The 18780-nt window shown below is 46.5% G+C and overlaps 17 non-coding genes across 17 annotated transcripts; 8 read left to right on the top strand and 9 right to left on the bottom strand.

The window, feature by feature from the left end:
- Positions 1-145: 145 nt before the first annotated feature.
- On the bottom strand, positions 146-217 carry trnag-ccc (transfer RNA glycine (anticodon CCC)). The gene has a single exon. It is a non-coding gene; the product is annotated as a tRNA-Gly (tRNA).
- Positions 218-867: 650 nt separating this feature from the next.
- LOC148810419 (U4 spliceosomal RNA) lies at positions 868-1009 on the top strand. Its single transcript, XR_016086770.1, has one exon. It is a non-coding gene; the product is annotated as a U4 spliceosomal RNA (small nuclear RNA).
- A 1377-nt stretch (positions 1010-2386) lies between these two features.
- On the bottom strand, positions 2387-2458 carry trnag-ucc (transfer RNA glycine (anticodon UCC)). Its single transcript has one exon. It is a non-coding gene; the product is annotated as a tRNA-Gly (tRNA).
- Positions 2459-3108: 650 nt separating this feature from the next.
- Positions 3109-3250, top strand: LOC148810421 (U4 spliceosomal RNA). The gene has a single exon (XR_016086661.1). It is a non-coding gene; the product is annotated as a U4 spliceosomal RNA (small nuclear RNA).
- A 1377-nt stretch (positions 3251-4627) lies between these two features.
- trnag-ucc (transfer RNA glycine (anticodon UCC)) lies at positions 4628-4699 on the bottom strand. Its single transcript has one exon. It is a non-coding gene; the product is annotated as a tRNA-Gly (tRNA).
- A 650-nt stretch (positions 4700-5349) lies between these two features.
- Positions 5350-5491, top strand: LOC148810423 (U4 spliceosomal RNA). Its single transcript, XR_016086771.1, has one exon. It is a non-coding gene; the product is annotated as a U4 spliceosomal RNA (small nuclear RNA).
- A 1377-nt stretch (positions 5492-6868) lies between these two features.
- Positions 6869-6940, bottom strand: trnag-ucc (transfer RNA glycine (anticodon UCC)). Its single transcript has one exon. It is a non-coding gene; the product is annotated as a tRNA-Gly (tRNA).
- Positions 6941-7590: 650 nt separating this feature from the next.
- LOC148810425 (U4 spliceosomal RNA) lies at positions 7591-7732 on the top strand. Its single transcript, XR_016086773.1, has one exon. It is a non-coding gene; the product is annotated as a U4 spliceosomal RNA (small nuclear RNA).
- Positions 7733-9114: 1382 nt separating this feature from the next.
- trnag-ucc (transfer RNA glycine (anticodon UCC)) lies at positions 9115-9186 on the bottom strand. Its single transcript has one exon. It is a non-coding gene; the product is annotated as a tRNA-Gly (tRNA).
- A 650-nt stretch (positions 9187-9836) lies between these two features.
- Positions 9837-9978, top strand: LOC148810427 (U4 spliceosomal RNA). Its single transcript, XR_016086662.1, has one exon. It is a non-coding gene; the product is annotated as a U4 spliceosomal RNA (small nuclear RNA).
- Positions 9979-11360: 1382 nt separating this feature from the next.
- trnag-ucc (transfer RNA glycine (anticodon UCC)) lies at positions 11361-11432 on the bottom strand. The gene has a single exon. It is a non-coding gene; the product is annotated as a tRNA-Gly (tRNA).
- Positions 11433-12082: 650 nt separating this feature from the next.
- On the top strand, positions 12083-12224 carry LOC148810429 (U4 spliceosomal RNA). Its single transcript, XR_016086710.1, has one exon. It is a non-coding gene; the product is annotated as a U4 spliceosomal RNA (small nuclear RNA).
- Positions 12225-13606: 1382 nt separating this feature from the next.
- On the bottom strand, positions 13607-13678 carry trnag-ucc (transfer RNA glycine (anticodon UCC)). Its single transcript has one exon. It is a non-coding gene; the product is annotated as a tRNA-Gly (tRNA).
- A 650-nt stretch (positions 13679-14328) lies between these two features.
- LOC148810431 (U4 spliceosomal RNA) lies at positions 14329-14470 on the top strand. Its single transcript, XR_016086788.1, has one exon. It is a non-coding gene; the product is annotated as a U4 spliceosomal RNA (small nuclear RNA).
- Positions 14471-15847: 1377 nt separating this feature from the next.
- Positions 15848-15919, bottom strand: trnag-ucc (transfer RNA glycine (anticodon UCC)). The gene has a single exon. It is a non-coding gene; the product is annotated as a tRNA-Gly (tRNA).
- A 650-nt stretch (positions 15920-16569) lies between these two features.
- LOC148810433 (U4 spliceosomal RNA) lies at positions 16570-16711 on the top strand. Its single transcript, XR_016086664.1, has one exon. It is a non-coding gene; the product is annotated as a U4 spliceosomal RNA (small nuclear RNA).
- A 1377-nt stretch (positions 16712-18088) lies between these two features.
- On the bottom strand, positions 18089-18160 carry trnag-ucc (transfer RNA glycine (anticodon UCC)). The gene has a single exon. It is a non-coding gene; the product is annotated as a tRNA-Gly (tRNA).
- Between the last annotated feature and the right edge of the window lie 620 nt (positions 18161-18780).

The raw sequence follows: 18780 nt of genomic DNA on the forward strand, positions 1-18780 counted from the left end.
GCACCCATATCGGACTGCGTGTATGCAGACATCGCAAAGAATCCCCTGTAAGATTCTCCCCCAATTCATTTGTGCAACCTCTTTCAAAAAAGGCTTTGCTGGTCACATTTTTAGGTTCATAAGAGAAGTTACAGACACTCGGCGCTGCGTTGGCCGGGAATCGAACGCGGGTCAACTGCTTGGGAGGCAGCTATGCTCACCACTATACCACCAACGCACAGCTGCTGGAGCCCTGCAGGACACCACCAGATAATGCTCACGATATCGGACGCTGTCTCAGGGACGTGCTGATTCCACACATCGTGAACAAATCATGATATTGTTAGTTACTGTAGCTAGACGTTCAAATGAGTTTCATGGCCAGATGGACTGTTTCCTCCAGCGGTATAGTATTGCAGTGAGACAGCACGATGCCTGCAAGACTATGTCACGCTAAACGCCACAGATTGTGTTTGTCCGTTCGTGTCAGTCGTCCTGCAGCTACGGGAAGTGGGACACAGACATGCTGCAATGCTTTCAGGGCGTTATGATTTGTTTGTGCAACATCCGAGAAGAGTACTTGTGGCTTGAATGTGAACTGTACGTGGCCGCCCCCTTTCCTCTGTAGTGCATGATTTCCTCCCGGCATGCCCTTCGTCATTGTTCTGTCATCTTGTATTTAAAGGGTTGTATTTCTGCTGCTGAAAATAAGCAACGGTTTTCTCACAACGCCCTTTGTTCCCAACGGAGACCTTGTCTGTCATGAAATTCTTCAAAACCTCGAGCTATAAGAAGAAGACGACAAATATGAAGCGTTACAGCAACGACATGCCATGAGACGATTGATAACGATTTCCATAGGATCCCCGCGGTTGCCTGGCAACCGTCAGCTTTGCGCAGTGGCAGTATCGTAGCCTGTGAGGTTTAGCCGAGGCGCGATTATTGCTAGTTGAAAACTTTTCCCAATACCCCGCTTCCGCCGGTTTGTAATACAATCGGCGAAAGCAATTTTTGACAGTCTCGTCAGAGACTGAGCAAGGTGTTTAAAGACAGATTTTGTCATGGTGACATCATGGTAGAAAGAAATGAACTTGTTTCTTGTCGACAGAAACGCTCTTTAGCTCTTTTAGCGTTATGCAGGGAACAGATCTGTCGAGAACACTTTTGAGTCAGCGCGAAACGCCGTGTTCTGTCAGTTTGATTTCATATTGCTCGTAGCGGCGCCCGGCTTTTGTCTGTCAAACGCTAGGTTGCGCTTCTTCATGCTGCATCGTCGCATGAGTGGAGCTTTTTAAACGTCTGTACTTACTGCGCCCCATAAGAAATCATTTGTCCCCGTTCAAAAGAGATTGTGCGATGTCCTGCAGCGTTCGCAAAGCAAACCTTTGACAGTTTGAAAATAGGAATTTATTCTGCTTCCTGTGCTTGCAGTAGTTACAAAGTTGAACGTCTTTACACGATCTGCTGCAGTTTTCAGTGGGCGAGCTTTGTCAAAGTCGTGGAAAAACGCACTGTGTTTCGGCTCGGGAAACATCCTGCATGTTTTCTGTGTGTATAGCTGTCTTTTAACGCATACAGAATTCATTCGAAATCATTGATTTCTCCAATTACCAGGGGGCCTTATTGAACCTGCGAGAAGCATTCTTTTAATGAAACGGATTTACTCCGGGGAAAGGCAGCATGATATTGAGAGTTGCTCAAGCTTTCAGCACCCGTATCGGACTGCGTGTAAGCAGACATCGCTCAGAATGCCCTTTAAGATTCTCGTAGCGGCGCCCGGCTTTTGTCTGTCAAATGCTAGGTTGCGCTTCTTCGTGCTGCATCGCCGGCATGAGTGGAGCTTTTAAAACGTCTGTTCTTACTGCGCCCCATAAGAAATCATTTGTCCCCGTTCAAAAGAGATTGTGCGATGTCCTGCAGCGTTCGCAAGGCAAACCTTTGACAGTTTGAAAAGAGGAATTTATTCTGCTTCCTGTTCTTGCAGTAGTTACAAAGTCGAACGTCTTTACACGATCTGCTGCAGTTTTCAGTGGGCGGGCTTTGTCAAATGGCTTGGAAAAAGGCACTGTGTTTCGGCTCGGGAAACACCCTGCATGTTTTCTGTGTGTATAGCTGTCTTTTAACGCATACAGAACTCATTCGAAATCATTGATTTCTCCAATTAACAGGGGCCCTTTTTGAACCTGCGAGAAGCTGTCTTTCAATGTAACAGATTTACTGCGGGGAAAGGCAGCATGATATTGAGAGTTTCTCAAGTTTTCAGCACCCATATCGGACTGCGTGTATGCAGACATCGCAAAGAATCCCCTGTAAGATTCTCCCCCAATTCATTTGTGCAACCTCTTTCAAAAAAGGCTTTGCTGGTCACATTTTTAGGTTCATAAGAGAAGTTACAGACACTCGGCGCTGCGTTGGCCGGGAATCGAACGCGGGTCAACTGCTTGGAAGGCAGCTATGCTCACCACTATACCACCAACGCACAGCTGCTGGAGCCCTGCAGGACACCACCAGATAATGCTCACGATATCGGACGCTGTCTCCGGGACGTGCTGATTCCACACATCGTGAACAAATCATGATATTGTTAGTTACTGTAGCTAGACGTTCAAATGAGTTTCATGGCCAGATGGACTGTTTCCTCCAGCGGTATAGTATTGCAGTGAGACAGCACGATGCCTGCAAGACTATGTCACGCTAAACGCCACAGATTGTGTTTGTCCGTTCGTGTCAGTCGTCCTGCAGCTACGGGAAGTGGGACACAGACATGCTGCAATGCTTTCAGGGCGTTATGATTTGTTTGTGCAACATCCGAGAAGAGTACTTGTGGCTTGAATGTGAACTGTACGTGGCCGCCCCCTTTCCTCTGTAGTGCATGATTTCCTCCCGGCATGCCCTTCGTCATTGTTCTGTCATCTTGTATTTAAAGGGTTGTATTTCTGCTGCTGAAAATAAGCAACGGTTTTCTCACAACGCCCTTTGTTCCCAACGGAGACCTTGTCTGTCATGAAATTCTTCAAAACCTCGAGCTATAAGAAGAAGACGACAAATATGAAGCGTTACAGCAACAACATGCCATGAGACGATTGATAACGATTTCCATAGGATCCCCGCGGTTGCCTGGCAACCGTCAACTTTGCGCAGTGGCAGTATCGTAGCCTGTGAGGTTTAGCCGAGGCGCGATTATTGCTAGTTGAAAACTTTTCCCAATACCCCGCTTCCGCCGGTTTGCAATACAATCGGCGAAAGCAATTTTTGACAGTCTCGTCAGAGACTGAGCAAGGTGTTTAAAGACAGATTTTGTCATGGTGACATCATGGTAGAAAGAAATGAACTTGTTTCTTGTCGACAAAAACGCTCTTTAGCTCTTTTAGCGTTATGCAGGGAACAGATCTGTCGAGAACACTTCTGAGTCAGCGCGAAACGCCGTGTTCTGTCAGTTTGATTTCATATTGCTCGTAGCGGCGCCCGGCTTTTGTCTGTCAAACGCTAGGTTGCGCTTCTTCATGCTGCATCGTCGCATGAGTGGAGCTTTTTAAACGTCTGTACTTACTGCGCCCCATAAGAAATCATTTGTCCCCGTTCAAAAGAGATTGTGCGATGTCCTGCAGCGTTCGCAAAGCAAACCTTTGACAGTTTGAAAAGAGGAATTTATTCTGCTTCCTGTGCTTGCAGTAGTTACAAAGTTGAACGTCTTTACACGATCTGCTGCATTTTTCAGTGGGCGAGCTTTGTCAAAGTCGTGGAAAAACGCACTGTGTTTCGGCTCGGGAAACATCCTGCATGTTTTCTGTGTGTATAGCTGTCTTTTAACGCATACAGAATTCATTCGAAATCATTGATTTCTCCAATTACCAGGGGGCCTTATTGAACCTGCGAGAAGCATTCTTTTAATGAAACAGATTTACTCTGGGGAAAGGCAGCATGATATTGAGAGTTGCTCAAGCTTTCAGCACCCGTATCGGACTGCGTGTAAGCAGACATCGCTCAGAATGCCCTTTAAGATTCTCGTAGCGGCGCCCGGCTTTTGTCTGTCAAATGCTAGGTTGCGCTTCTTCGTGCTGCATCGCCGGCATGAGTGGAGCTTTTAAAACGTCTGTTCTTACTGCGCCCCATAAGAAATCATTTCTCCCCGTTCAAAAGAGATTGTGCGATGTCCTGCAGCGTTCGCAAGGCAAACCTTTGACAGTTTGAAAAGAGGAATTTATTCTGCTTCCTGTTCTTGCAGTAGTTACAAAGTCGAACGTCTTTACACGATCTGCTGCAGTTTTCAGTGGGCGGGCTTTGTCAAATGGCTTGGAAAAAGGCACTGTGTTTCGGCTCGGGAAACACCCTGCATGTTTTCTGTGTGTATAGCTGTCTTTTAACGCATACAGAACTCATTCGAAATCATTGATTTCTCCAATTAACAGGGGCCCTTTTTGAACCTGCGAGAAGCTGTCTTTCAATGTAACAGATTTACTGCGGGGAAAGGCAGCATGATATTGAGAGTTTCTCAAGTTTTCAGCACCCATATCGGACTGCGTGTATGCAGACATCGCAAAGAATCCCCTGTAAGATTCTCCCCCAATTCATTTGTGCAACCTCTTTCAAAAAAGGCTTTGCTGGTCACATTTTTAGGTTCATAAGAGAAGTTACAGACACTCGGCGCTGCGTTGGCCGGGAATCGAACCCGGGTCAACTGCTTGGAAGGCAGCTATGCTCACCACTATACCACCAACGCACAGCTGCTGGAGCCCTGCAGGACACCACCAGATAATGCTCACGATATCGGACGCTGTCTCAGGGACGTGCTGATTCCACACATCGTGAACAAATCATGATATTGTTAGTTACTGTAGCTAGACGTTCAAATGAGTTTCATGGCCAGATGGACTGTTTCCTCCAGCGGTATAGTATTGCAGTGAGACAGCACGATGCCTGCAAGACTATGTCACGCTAAACGCCACAGATTGTGTTTGTCCGTTCGTGTCAGTCGTCCTGCAGCTACGGGAAGTGGGACACAGACATGCTGCAATGCTTTCAGGGCGTTATGATTTGTTTGTGCAACATCCGAGAAGAGTACTTGTGGCTTGAATGTGAACTGTACGTGGCCGCCCCCTTTCCTCTGTAGTGCATGATTTCCTCCCGGCATGCCCTTCGTCATTGTTCTGTCATCTTGTATTTAAAGGGTTGTATTTCTGCTGCTGAAAATAAGCAACGGTTTTCTCACAACGCCCTTTGTTCCCAACGGAGACCTTGTCTGTCATGAAATTCTTCAAAACCTCGAGCTATAAGAAGAAGACGACAAATATGAAGCGTTACAGCAACGACATGCCATGAGACGATTGATAACGATTTCCATAGGATCCCCGCGGTTGCCTGGCAACCGTCAGCTTTGCGCAGTGGCAGTATCGTAGCCTGTGAGGTTTAGCCGAGGCGCGATTATTGCTAGTTGAAAACTTTTCCCAATACCCCGCTTCCGCCGGTTTGTAATACAATCGGCGAAAGCAATTTTTGACAGTCTCGTCAGAGACTGAGCAAGGTGTTTAAAGACAGATTTTGTCATGGTGACATCATGGTAGAAAGAAATGAACTTGTTTCTTGTCGACAGAAACGCTCTTTAGCTCTTTTAGCGTTATGCAGGGAACAGATCTGTCGAGAACACTTTTGAGTCAGCGCGAAACGCCGTGTTCTGTCAGTTTGATTTCATATTGCTCGTAGCGGCGCCCGGCTTTTGTCTGTCAAACGCTAGGTTGCGCTTCTTCATGCTGCATCGTCGCATGAGTGGAGCTTTTTAAACGTCTGTACTTACTGCGCCCCATAAGAAATCATTTGTCCCCGTTCAAAAGAGATTGTGCGATGTCCTGCAGCGTTCGCAAAGCAAACCTTTGACAGTTTGAAAAGAGGAATTTATTCTGCTTCCTGTGCTTGCAGTAGTTACAAAGTTGAACGTCTTTACACGATCTGCTGCAGTTTTCAGTGGGCGAGCTTTGTCAAAGTCGTGGAAAAACGCACTGTGTTTCGGCTCGGGAAACATCCTGCATGTTTTCTGTGTGTATAGCTGTCTTTTAACGCATACAGAATTCATTCGAAATCATTGATTTCTCCAATTACCAGGGGGCCTTATTGAACCTGCGAGAAGCATTCTTTTAATGAAACGGATTTACTCCGGGGAAAGGCAGCATGATATTGAGAGTTGCTCAAGCTTTCAGCACCCGTATCGGACTGCGTGTAAGCAGACATCGCTCAGAATGCCCTTTAAGATTCTCGTAGCGGCGCCCGGCTTTTGTCTGTCAAATGCTAGGTTGCGCTTCTTCGTGCTGCATCGCCGGCATGAGTGGAGCTTTTAAAACGTCTGTTCTTACTGCGCCCCATAAGAAATCATTTGTCCCCGTTCAAAAGAGATTGTGCGATGTCCTGCAGCGTTCGCAAGGCAAACCTTTGACAGTTTGAAAAGAGGAATTTATTCTGCTTCCTGTTCTTGCAGTAGTTACAAAGTCGAACGTCTTTACACGATCTGCTGCAGTTTTCAGTGGGCGGGCTTTGTCAAATGGCTTGGAAAAAGGCACTGTGTTTCGGCTCGGGAAACACCCTGCATGTTTTCTGTGTGTATAGCTGTCTTTTAACGCATACAGAACTCATTCGAAATCATTGATTTCTCCAATTAACAGGGGCCCTTTTTGAACCTGCGAGAAGCTGTCTTTCAATGTAACAGATTTACTGCGGGGAAAGGCAGCATGATATTGAGAGTTTCTCAAGTTTTCAGCACCCATATCGGACTGCGTGTATGCAGACATCGCAAAGAATCCCCTGTAAGATTCTCCCCCAATTCATTTGTGCAACCTCTTTCAAAAAAGGCTTTGCTGGTCACATTTTTAGGTTCATAAGAGAAGTTACAGACACTCGGCGCTGCGTTGGCCGGGAATCGAACCCGGGTCAACTGCTTGGAAGGCAGCTATGCTCACCACTATACCACCAACGCACAGCTGCTGGAGCTCTCTAGGACACCACCAGATAATGCTCACGATATCGGACGCTGTCTCCGGGACGTGCTGATTCCACACATCGTGAACAAATCATGATATTGTTAGTTACTGTAGCTAGACGTTCAAATGAGTTTCATGGCCAGATGGACTGTTTCCTCCAGCGGTATAGTATTGCAGTGAGACAGCACGATGCCTGCAAGACTATGTCACGCTAAACGCCACAGATTGTGTTTGTCCGTTCGTGTCAGTCGTCCTGCAGCTACGGGAAGTGGGACACAGACATGCTGCAATGCTTTCAGGGCGTTATGATTTGTTTGTGCAACATCCGAGAAGAGTACTTGTGGCTTGAATGTGAACTGTACGTGGCCGCCCCCTTTCCTCTGTAGTGCATGATTTCCTCCCGGCATGCCCTTCGTCATTGTTCTGTCATCTTGTATTTAAAGGGTTGTATTTCTGCTGCTGAAAATAAGCAACGGTTTTCTCACAACGCCCTTTGTTCCCAACGGAGACCTTGTCTGTCATGAAATTCTTCAAAACCTCGAGCTATAAGAAGAAGACGACAAATATGAAGCGTTACAGCAACGACATGCCATGAGACGATTGATATCGATTTCCATAGGATCCCCGCGGTTGCCTGGCAACCGTCAGCTTTGCGCAGTGGCAGTATCGTAGCCTGTGAGGTTTAGCCGAGGCGCGATTATTGCTAGTTGAAAACTTTTCCCAATACCCCGCTTCCGCCGGTTTGTAATACAATCGGCGAAAGCAATTTTTGACAGTCTCGTCAGAGACTGAGCAAGGTGTTTAAAGACAGATTTTGTCATGGTGACATCATGGTAGAAAGAAATGAACTTGTTTCTTGTCGACAGAAACGCTCTTTAGCTCTTTTAGCGTTATGCAGGGAACAGATCTGTCGAGAACACTTTTGAGTCAGCGCGAAACGCCGTGTTCTGTCAGTTTGATTTCATATTGCTCGTAGCGGCGCCCGGCTTTTGTCTGTCAAACGCTAGGTTGCGCTTCTTCATGCTGCATCGTCGCATGAGTGGAGCTTTTTAAACGTCTGTACTTACTGCGCCCCATAAGAAATCATTTGTCCCCGTTCAAAAGAGATTGTGCGATGTCCTGCAGCGTTCGCAAAGCAAACCTTTGACAGTTTGAAAAGAGGAATTTATTCTGCTTCCTGTGCTTGCAGTAGTTACAAAGTTGAACGTCTTTACACGATCTGCTGCAGTTTTCAGTGGGCGAGCTTTGTCAAAGTCGTGGAAAAACGCACTGTGTTTCGGCTCGGGAAACATCCTGCATGTTTTCTGTGTGTATAGCTGTCTTTTAACGCATACAGAATTCATTCGAAATCATTGATTTCTCCAATTACCAGGGGGCCTTATTGAACCTGCGAGAAGCATTCTTTTAATGAAACAGATTTACTCTGGGGAAAGGCAGCATGATATTGAGAGTTGCTCAAGCTTTCAGCACCCGTATCGGACTGCGTGTAAGCAGACATCGCTCAGAATGCCCTTTAAGATTCTCGTAGCGGCGCCCGGCTTTTGTCTGTCAAATGCTAGGTTGCGCTTCTTCGTGCTGCATCGCCGGCATGAGTGGAGCTTTTAAAACGTCTGTTCTTACTGCGCCCCATAAGAAATCATTTGTCCCCGTTCAAAAGAGATTGTGCGATGTCCTGCAGCGTTCGCAAGGCAAACCTTTGACAGTTTGAAAAGAGGAATTTATTCTGCTTCCTGTTCTTGCAGTAGTTACAAAGTCGAACGTCTTTACACGATCTGCTGCAGTTTTCAGTGGGCGGGCTTTGTCAAATGGCTTGGAAAAAGGCACTGTGTTTCGGCTCGGGAAACACCCTGCATGTTTTCTGTGTGTATAGCTGTCTTTTAACGCATACAGAACTCATTCGAAATCATTGATTTCTCCAATTAACAGGGGCCCTTTTTGAACCTGCGAGAAGCTGTCTTTCAATGTAACAGATTTACTGCGGGGAAAGGCAGCATGATATTGAGAGTTTCTCAAGTTTTCAGCACCCATATCGGACTGCGTGTATGCAGACATCGCAAAGAATCCCCTGTAAGATTCTCCCCCAATTCATTTGTGCAACCTCTTTCAAAAAAGGCTTTGCTTTGCTGGTCACATTTTTAGGTTCATAAGAGAAGTTACAGACACTCGGCGCTGCGTTGGCCGGGAATCGAACCCGGGTCAACTGCTTGGAAGGCAGCTATGCTCACCACTATACCACCAACGCACAACTGCTGGAGCCCTGCAGGACAACACCAGATAATGCTCACGATATCGGACGCTGTCTCCGGGACGTGCTGATTCCACACATCGTGAACAAATCATGATATTGTTAGTTACTGTAGCTAGACGTTCAAATGAGTTTCATTGCCAGATGGACTGTTTCCTCCAGCGGTATAGTATTGCAGTGAGACAGCACGATGCCTGCAAGACTATGTTACGCTAAACGCCACAGATTGTGTTTGTCCGTTCGTGTCAGTCGTCCTGCAGCTACGGGAAGTGGGACACAGACATGCTGCAATGCTTTCAGGGCGTTATGATTTGTTTGTGCAACATCCGAGAAGAGTACTTGTGGCTTGAATGTGAACTGTACGTGGCCGCCCCCTTTCCTCTGTAGTGCATGATTTCCTCCCGGCATGCCCTTCGTCATTGTTCTGTCATCTTGTATTTAAAGGGTTGTATTTCTGCTGCTGAAAATAAGCAACGGTTTTCTCACAACGCCCTTTGTTCCCAACGGAGACCTTGTCTGTCATGAAATTCTTCAAAACCTCGAGCTATAAGAAGAAGACGACAAATATGAAGCGTTACAGCAACGACATGCCATGAGACGATTGATAACGATTTCCATAGGATCCCCGCGGTTGCCTGGCAACCGTCAACTTTGCGCAGTGGCAGTATCGTAGCCTGTGAGGTTTAGCCGAGGCGCGATTATTGCTAGTTGAAAACTTTTCCCAATACCCCGCTTCCGCCGGTTTGCAATACAATCGGCGAAAGCAATTTTTGACAGTCTCGTCAGAGACTGAGCAAGGTGTTTAAAGACAGATTTTGTCATGGTGACATCATGGTAGAAAGAAATGAACTTGTTTCTTGTCGACAGAAACGCTCTTTAGCTCTTTCAGCGTTATGCAGGGAACAGATCTGTCGAGAACACTTTTGAGTCAGCGCGAAACGCCGTGTTCTGTCATTTTGATTTCATATTGCTCGTAGCGGCGCCCGGCTTTTGTCTGTCAAACGCTAGGTTGCGCTTCTTCATGCTGTATCGTCGCATGAGTGGAGCTTTTTAAACGTCTGTACTTACTACGCCCCATAAGAAATCATTTGTCCCCGTTCAAAAGAGATTGTGCGATGTCCTGCAGCGTTCGCAAAGCAAACCTTTGACAGTTTGAAAAGAGGAATTTATTCTGCTTCCTGTGCTTGCAGTAGTTACAAATTTGAACGTCTTTACACGATCTGCTGCAGTTTTCAGTGGGCGGGCTTTGTCAAAGTCGTGGAAAAACGCACTGTGTTTCGGCTCGGGAAACATCCTGCATGTTTTCTGTGTGTATAGCTGTCTTTTAACGCATACAGAATTCATTCGAAATCATTGATTTCTCCAATTACCAGGGGGCCTTATTGAACCTGGGAGAAGCATTCTTTTAATGAAACAGATTTACTCCGGGGAAAGGCAGCATGATATTGAGAGTTGCTCAAGCTTTCAGCACCCATATCGGACTGCGTGTAAGCAGACATCGCTCAGAATGCCCTTTAAGATTCTCGTAGCGGCGCCCGGCTTTTGTCTGTCAAATGCTAGGTTGCGCTTCTTCGTGCTGCATCGCCGGCATGAGTGGAGCTTTTAAAACGTCTGTTCTTACTGCGCCCCATAAGAAATCATTTGTCCCCGTTCAAAAGAGATTGTGCGATGTCCTGCAGCGTTCGCAAGGCAAACCTTTGACAGTTTGAAAAGAGGAATTTATTCTGCTTCCTGTTCTTGCAGTAGTTACAAAGTCGAACGTCTTTACACGATCTGCTGCAGTTTTCAGTGGGCGGGCTTTGTCAAATGGCTTGGAAAAAGGCACTGTGTTTCGGCTCGGGAAACACCCTGCATGTTTTCTGTGTGTATAGCTGTCTTTTAACGCATACAGAACTCATTCGAAATCATTGATTTCTCCAATTAACAGGGGCCCTTTTTGAACCTGCGAGAAGCTGTCTTTCAATGTAACAGATTTACTCCGGGGAAAGGCAGCATGATATTGAGAGTTTCTCAAGTTTTCAGCACCCATATCGGACTGCGTGTATGCAGACATCGCAAAGAATCCCCTGTAAGATTCTCCCCCAATTCATTTGTGCAACCTCTTTCAAAAAAGGCTTTGCTTTGCTGGTCACATTTTTAGGTTCATAAGAGAAGTTACAGACACTCGGCGCTGCGTTGGCCGGGAATCGAACCCGGGTCAACTGCTTGGAAGGCAGCTATGCTCACCACTATACCACCAACGCACAACTGCTGAAGCCCTGCAGGACACCACCAGATAATGCTCACGATATCGGACGCTGTCTCCGGGACGTGCTGATTCCACACATCGTGAACAAATCATGATATTGTTAGTTACTGTAGCTAGACGTTCAAATGAGTTTCATGGCCAGATGGACTGTTTCCTCCAGCGGTATAGTATTGCAGTGAGACAGCACGATGCCTGCAAGACTATGTCACGCTAAACGCCACAGATTGTGTTTGTCCGTTCGTGTCAGTCGTCCTGCAGCTACGGGAAGTGGGACACAGACATGCTGCAATGCTTTCAGGGCGTTATGATTTGTTTGTGCAACATCCGAGAAGAGTACTTGTGGCTTGAATGTGAACTGTACGTGGCCGCCCCCTTTCCTCTGTAGTGCATGATTTCCTCCCGGCATGCCCTTCGTCATTGTTCTGTCATCTTGTATTTAAAAGGTTGTATTTCTGCTGCTGAAAATAAGCAACGGTTTTCTCACAACGCCCTTTGTTCCCAACGGAGACCTTGTCTGTCATGAAATTCTTCAAAACCTCGAGCTATAAGAAGAAGACGACAAATATGAAGCGTTACAGCAACGACATGCCATGAGACGATTGATAACGATTTCCATAGGATCCCCGCGGTTGCCTGGCAACCGTCAGCTTTGCGCAGTGGCAGTATTGTAGCCTGTGAGGTTTAGCCGAGGCGCGATTATTGCTAGTTGAAAACTTTTCCCAATACCCCGCTTCCGCCGGTTTGCAATACAATCGGCGAAAGCAATTTTTGACAGTCTCGTCAGAGACTGAGCAAGGTGTTTAAAGACAGATTTTGTCATGGTGACATCATGGTAGAAAGAAATGAACTTGTTTCTTGTCGACAGAAACGCTCTTTAGCTCTTTCAGCGTTATGCAGGGAACAGATCTGTCGAGAACACTTTTGAATCAGCGCGAAACGCCGTGTTCTGTCAGTTTGATTTCATATTGCTCGTAGCGGCGCCCGGCTTTTGTCTGTCAAACGCTAGGTTGCGCTTCTTCATGCTGCATCGTCGCATGAGTGGAGCTTTTTAAACGTCTGTACTTACTGCGCCCCATAAGAAATCATTTGTCCCCGTTCAAAAGAGATTGTGCGATGTCCTGCAGCGTTCGCAAAGCAAACCTTTGACAGTTTGAAAAGAGGAATTTATTCTGCTTCCTGTGCTTGCAGTAGTTACAAAGTTGAACGTCTTTACACGATCTGCTGCAGTTTTCAGTGGGCGAGCTTTGTCAAAGTCGTGGAAAAACACACTGTGTTTCGGCTCGGGAAACATCCTGCATGTTTTCTGTGTGTATAGCTGTCTTTTAACGCATACAGAATTCATTCGAAATCATTGATTTCTCCAATTACCAGGGGGCCTTATTGAACCTGCGAGAAGCATTCTTTTAATGAAACAGATTTACTGCGGGGAAAGGCAGCATGATATTGAGAGTTGCTCAAGCTTTCAGCACCCGTATCGGACTGCGTGTAAGCAGACATCGCTCAGAATGCCCTTTAAGATTCTCGTAGCGGCGCCCGGCTTTTGTCTGTCAAATGCTAGGTTGCGCTTCTTCGTGCTGCATCGCCGGCATGAGTGGAGCTTTTAAAACGTCTGTTCTTACTGCGCCCCATAAGAAATCATTTGTCCCCGTTCAAAAGAGATTGTGCGATGTCCTGCAGCGTTCGCAAGGCAAACCTTTGACAGTTTGAAAAGAGGAATTTATTCTGCTTCCTGTTCTTACAGTAGTTACAAAGTCGAACGTCTTTACACGATCTGCTGCAGTTTTCAGTGGGCGGGCTTTGTCAAATGGCTTGGAAAAAGGCACTGTGTTTCGGCTCGGGAAACACCCTGCATGTTTTCTGTGTGTATAGCTGTCTTTTAACGCATACAGAACTCATTCGAAATCATTGATTTCTCCAATTAACAGGGGCCCTTTTTGAACCTGCGAGAAGCTGTCTTTCAATGTAACAGATTTATTCCGGGGAAAGGCAGCATGATATTGAGAGTTTCTCAAGTTTTCAGCACCCATATCGGACTGCGTGTATGCAGACATCGCAAAGAATCCCCTGTAAGTTTCTCCCCCAATTCATTTGTGCAACCTCTTTCAAAAAAGGCTTTGCTTTGCTGGTCACATTTTTAGGTTCATAAGAGAAGTTACAGACACTCGGCGCTGCGTTGGCCGGGAATCGAACGCGGGTTAACTGCTTGGAAGGCAGCTATGCTCACCACTATACCACCAACGCACAGCTGCTGGAGCCCTGCAGGACACCACCAGATAATGCTCACGATATCGGACGCTGTCTCCGGGACGTGCTGATTCCACACATCGTGAACAAATCATGATATTGTTAGTTACTGTAGCTAGACGTTCAAATGAGTTTCATGGCCAGATGGACTGTTTCCTCCAGCGGTATAGTATTGCAGTGAGACAGCACGATGCCTGCAAGACTATGTCACGCTAAACGCCACAGATTGTGTTTGTCCATTCGTGTCAGACGTCCTGCAGCTACGGGAAGTGGGACACAGACATGCTGCAATGCTTTCAGGGCGTTATGATTTGTTTGTGCAACATCCGAGAAGAGTACTTGTGGCTTGAATGTGAACTGTACGTGGCCGCCCCCTTTCCTCTGTAGTGCATGATTTCCTCCCGGCATGCCCTTCGTCATTGTTCTGTCATCTTGTATTTAAAAGGTTGTATTTCTGCTGCTGAAAATAAGCAACGGTTTTCTCACAACGCCCTTTGTTCCCAACGGAGACCTTGTCTGTCATGAAATTCTTCAAAACCTCGAGCTATAAGAAGAAGACGACAAATATGAAGCGTTACAGCAACGACATGCCATGAGACGATTGATAACGATTTCCATAGGATCCCCGCGGTTGCCTGGCAACCGTCAGCTTTGCGCAGTGGCAGTATCGTAGCCTGTGAGGTTTAGCCGAGGCGCGATTATTGCTAGTTGAAAACTTTTCCCAATACCCCGCTTCCGCCGGTTTGCAATACAATCGGCGAAAGCAATTTTTGACAGTCTCGTCAGAGACTGAGCAAGGTGTTTAAAGACAGATTTTGTCATGGTGACATCATGGTAGAAAGAAATGAACTTGTTTCTTGTCGACAGAAACGCTCTTTAGCTCTTTCAGCGTTATGCAGGGAACAGATCTGTCGAGAACACTTTTGAGTCAGCGCGAAACGCCGTGTTCTGTCAGTTTGATTTCATATTGCTCGTAGCGGCGCCCGGCTTTTGTCTGTCAAACGCTAGGTTGCGCTTCTTCATGCTGCATCGTCGCATGAGTGGAGCTTTTTAAACGTCTGTACTTTCTGCGCCCCATTAGAAATCATTTGTCCCCGTTCAAAAGAGATTGTGCGATGTCCTGCAGCGTTCGCAAAGCAAACCTTTGACAGTTTGAAAAGAGGAATTTATTCTGCTTCCTGTGCTTGCAGTAGTTACAAAGTTGAACGTCTTTACACGATCTGCTGCAGTTTTCAGTGGGCGGGCTTTGTCAAAGTCGTGGAAAAACGCACTGTGTTTCGGCTCGGGAAACATCCTGCATGTTTTCTGTGTGTATAGCTGTCTTTTAACGCATACAGAATTCATTCGAAATCATTGATTTCTCCAATTACCAGGGGGCCTTATTGAACCTGCGAGAAGCATTCTTTTAATGAAACGGATTTACTCCGGGGAAAGGCAGCATGATATTGAGAGTTGCTCAAGCTTTCAGCACCCGTATCGGACTGCGTGTAAGCAGACATCGCTCAGAATGCCCTTTAAGATTCTCGTAGCGGCGCCCGGCTTTTGTCTGTCAAATGCTAGGTTGCGCTTCTTCGTGCTGCATCGCCGGCATGAGTGGAGCTTTTAAAACGTCTGTTCTTACTGCGCCCCATAAGAAATCATTTGTCCCCGTTCAAAAGAGATTGTGCGATGTCCTGCAGCGTTCGCAAGGCAAACCTTTGACAGTTTGAAAAGAGGAATTTATTCTGCTTCCTGTTCTTGCAGTAGTTACAAAGTCGAACGTCTTTACACGATCTGCTGCAGTTTTCAGTGGGCGGGCTTTGTCAAATGGCTTGGAAAAAGGCACTGTGTTTCGGCTCGGGAAACACCCTGCATGTTTTCTGTGTGTATAGCTGTCTTTTAACGCATACAGAACTCATTCGAAATCATTGATTTCTCCAATTAACAGGGGCCCTTTTTGAACCTGCGAGAAGCTGTCTTTCAATGTAACAGATTTACTCCGGGGAAAGGCAGCATGATATTGAGAGTTTCTCAAGTTTTCAGCACCCATATCGGACTGCGTGTATGCAGACATCGCAAAGAATCCCCTGTAAGATTCTCCCCCAATTCATTTGTGCAACCTCTTTCAAAAAAGGCTTTGCTGGTCACATTTTTAGGTTCATAAGAGAAGTTACAGACACTCGGCGCTGCGTTGGCCGGGAATCGAACCCGGGTCAACTGCTTGGAAGGCAGTTATGCTCACCACTATACCACCAACGCACAGCTGCTGGAGCCCTGCAGGACACCACCAGATAATGCTCACGATATCGGACGCTGTCTCCGGGACGTGCTGATTCCACACATCGTGAACAAATCATGATATTGTTAGTTACTGTAGCTAGACGTTCAAATGAGTTTCATGGCCAGATGGACTGTTTCCTCCAGCGGTATAGTATTGCAGTGAGACAGCACGATGCCTGCAAGACTATGTCACGCTAAACGCCACAGATTGTGTTTGTCCGTTCGTGTCAGTCGTCCTGCAGCTACGGGAAGTGGGACACAGACATGCTGCAATGCTTTCAGGGCGTTATGATTTGTTTGTGCAACATCCGAGAAGAGTACTTGTGGCTTGAATGTGAACTGTACGTGGCCGCCCCCTTTCCTCTGTAGTGCATGATTTCCTCCCGGCATGCCCTTCGTCATTGTTCTGTCATCTTGTATTTAAAGGGTTGTATTTCTGCTGCTGAAAATAAGCAACGGTTTTCTCACAACGCCCTTTGTTCCCAACGGAGACCTTGTCTGTCATGAAATTCTTCAAAACCTCGAGCTATAAGAAGAAGACGACAAATATGAAGCGTTACAGCAACGACATGCCATGAGACGATTGATAACGATTTCCATAGGATCCCCGCGGTTGCCTGGCAACCGTCAACTTTGCGCAGTGGCAGTATCGTAGCCTGTGAGGTTTAGCCGAGGCGCGATTATTGCTAGTTGAAAACTTTTCCCAATACCCCGCTTCCGCCGGTTTGCAATACAATCGGCGAAAGCAATTTTTGACAGTCTCGTCAGAGACTGAGCAAGGTGTTTAAAGACAGATTTTGTCATGGTGACATCATGGTAGAAAGAAATGAACTTGTTTCTTGTCGACAGAAACGCTCTTTAGCTCTTTCAGCGTTATGCAGGGAACAGATCTGTCCAGAACACTTTTGAGTCAGCGCGAAACGCCGTGTTCTGTCAGTTTGATTTCATATTGCTCGTAGCGGCGCCCGGCTTTTGTCTGTCAAACGCTAGGTTGCGCTTCTTCATGCTGCATCGTCGCATGAGTGGAGCTTTTTAAACGTCTGTACTTACTGCGCCCCATAAGAAATCATTTGTCCCCGTTCAAAAGAGATTGTGCGATGTCCTGCAGCGTTCGCAAAGCAAACCTTTGACAGTTTGAAAAGAGGAATTTATTCTGCTTCCTGTGCTTGCAGTAGTTACAAATTTGAACGTCTTTACACGATCTGCTACAGTTTTCAGTGGGCGGGCTTTGTCAAAGTCGTGGAAAAACGCACTGTGTTTCGGCTCGGGAAACATCCTGCATGTTTTCTGTGTGTATAGCTGTCTTTTAACGCATACAGAATTCATTCGAAATCATTGATTTCTCCAATTACCAGGGGGCCTTATTGAACCTGGGAGAAGCATTCTTTTAATGAAACAGATTTACTCCGGGGAAAGGCAGCATGATATTGAGAGTTGCTCAAGCTTTCAGCACCCGTATCGGACTGCGTGTAAGCAGACATCGCTCAGAATGCCCTTTAAGATTCTCGTAGCGGCGCCCGGCTTTTGTCTGTCAAATGCTAGGTTGCGCTTCTTCGTGCTGCATCGCCGGCATGAGTGGAGCTTTTAAAACGTCTGTTCTTACTGCGCCCCATAAGAAATCATTTGTCCCCGTTCAAAAGAGATTGTGCGATGTCCTGCAGCGTTCGCAAGGCAAACCTTTGACAGTTTGAAAAGAGGAATTTATTCTGCTTCCTGTTCTTGCAGTAGTTACAAAGTCGAACGTCTTTACACGATCTGCTGCAGTTTTCAGTGGGCGGGCTTTGTCAAATGGCTTGGAAAAAGGCACTGTGTTTCGGCTCGGGAAACACCCTGCATGTTTTCTGTGTGTATAGCTGTCTTTTAACGCATACAGAACTCATTCGAAATCATTGATTTCTCCAATTAACAGGGGCCCTTTTTGATCCTGCGAGAAGCTGTCTTTCAATGTAACAGATTTACTCCGGGGAAAGGCAGCATGATATTGAGAGTTTCTCAAGTTTTCAGCACCCATATCGGACTGCGTGTATGCAGACATCGCAAAGAATCCCCTGTAAGATTCTCCCCCAATTCATTTGTGCAACCTCTTTCAAAAAAGGCTTTGCTGGTCACATTTTTAGGTTCATAAGAGAAGTTACAGACACTCGGCGCTGCGTTGGCCGGGAATCGAACCCGGGTCAACTGCTTGGAAGGCAGCTATGCTCACCACTATACCACCAACGCACAGCTGCTGGAGCCCTGCAGGACACCACCAGATAATGCTCACGATATCGGACGCTGTCTCCGGGACGTGCTGATTCCACACATCGTGAACAAATCATGATATTGTTAGTTACTGTAGCTAGACGTTCAAATGAGTTTCATGGCCAGATGGACTGTTTCCTCCAGCGGTATAGTATTGCAGTGAGACAGCACGATGCCTGCAAGACTATGTCACGCTAAACGCCACAGATTGTGTTTGTCCGTTCGTGTCAGTCGTCCTGCAGCTACGGGAAGTGGGACACAGACATGCTGCAATGCTTTCAGGGCGTTATGATTTGTTTGTGCAACATCCGAGAAGAGTACTTGTGGCTTGAATGTGAACTGTACGTGGCCGCCCCCTTTCCTCTGTAGTGCATGATTTCCTCCCGGCATGCCCTTCGTCAATGTTCTGTCATCTTGTATTTAAAGGGTTGTATTTCTGCTGCTGAAAATAAGCAACGGTTTTCTCACAACGCCCTTTGTTCCCAACGGAGACCTTGTCTGTCATGAAATTCTTCAAAACCTCGAGCTATAAGAAGAAGACGACAAATATGAAGCGTTACAGCAACGACATGTCATGAGACGATTGATAACGATTTCCA

The sequence above is a fragment of the Atractosteus spatula genome (assembly GCF_055471065.1).
Source record: "Atractosteus spatula isolate fAtrSpa1 chromosome 26 unlocalized genomic scaffold, fAtrSpa1.hap1 SUPER_26_unloc_1, whole genome shotgun sequence".
NCBI lineage: Eukaryota > Metazoa > Chordata > Actinopteri > Semionotiformes > Lepisosteidae > Atractosteus > Atractosteus spatula.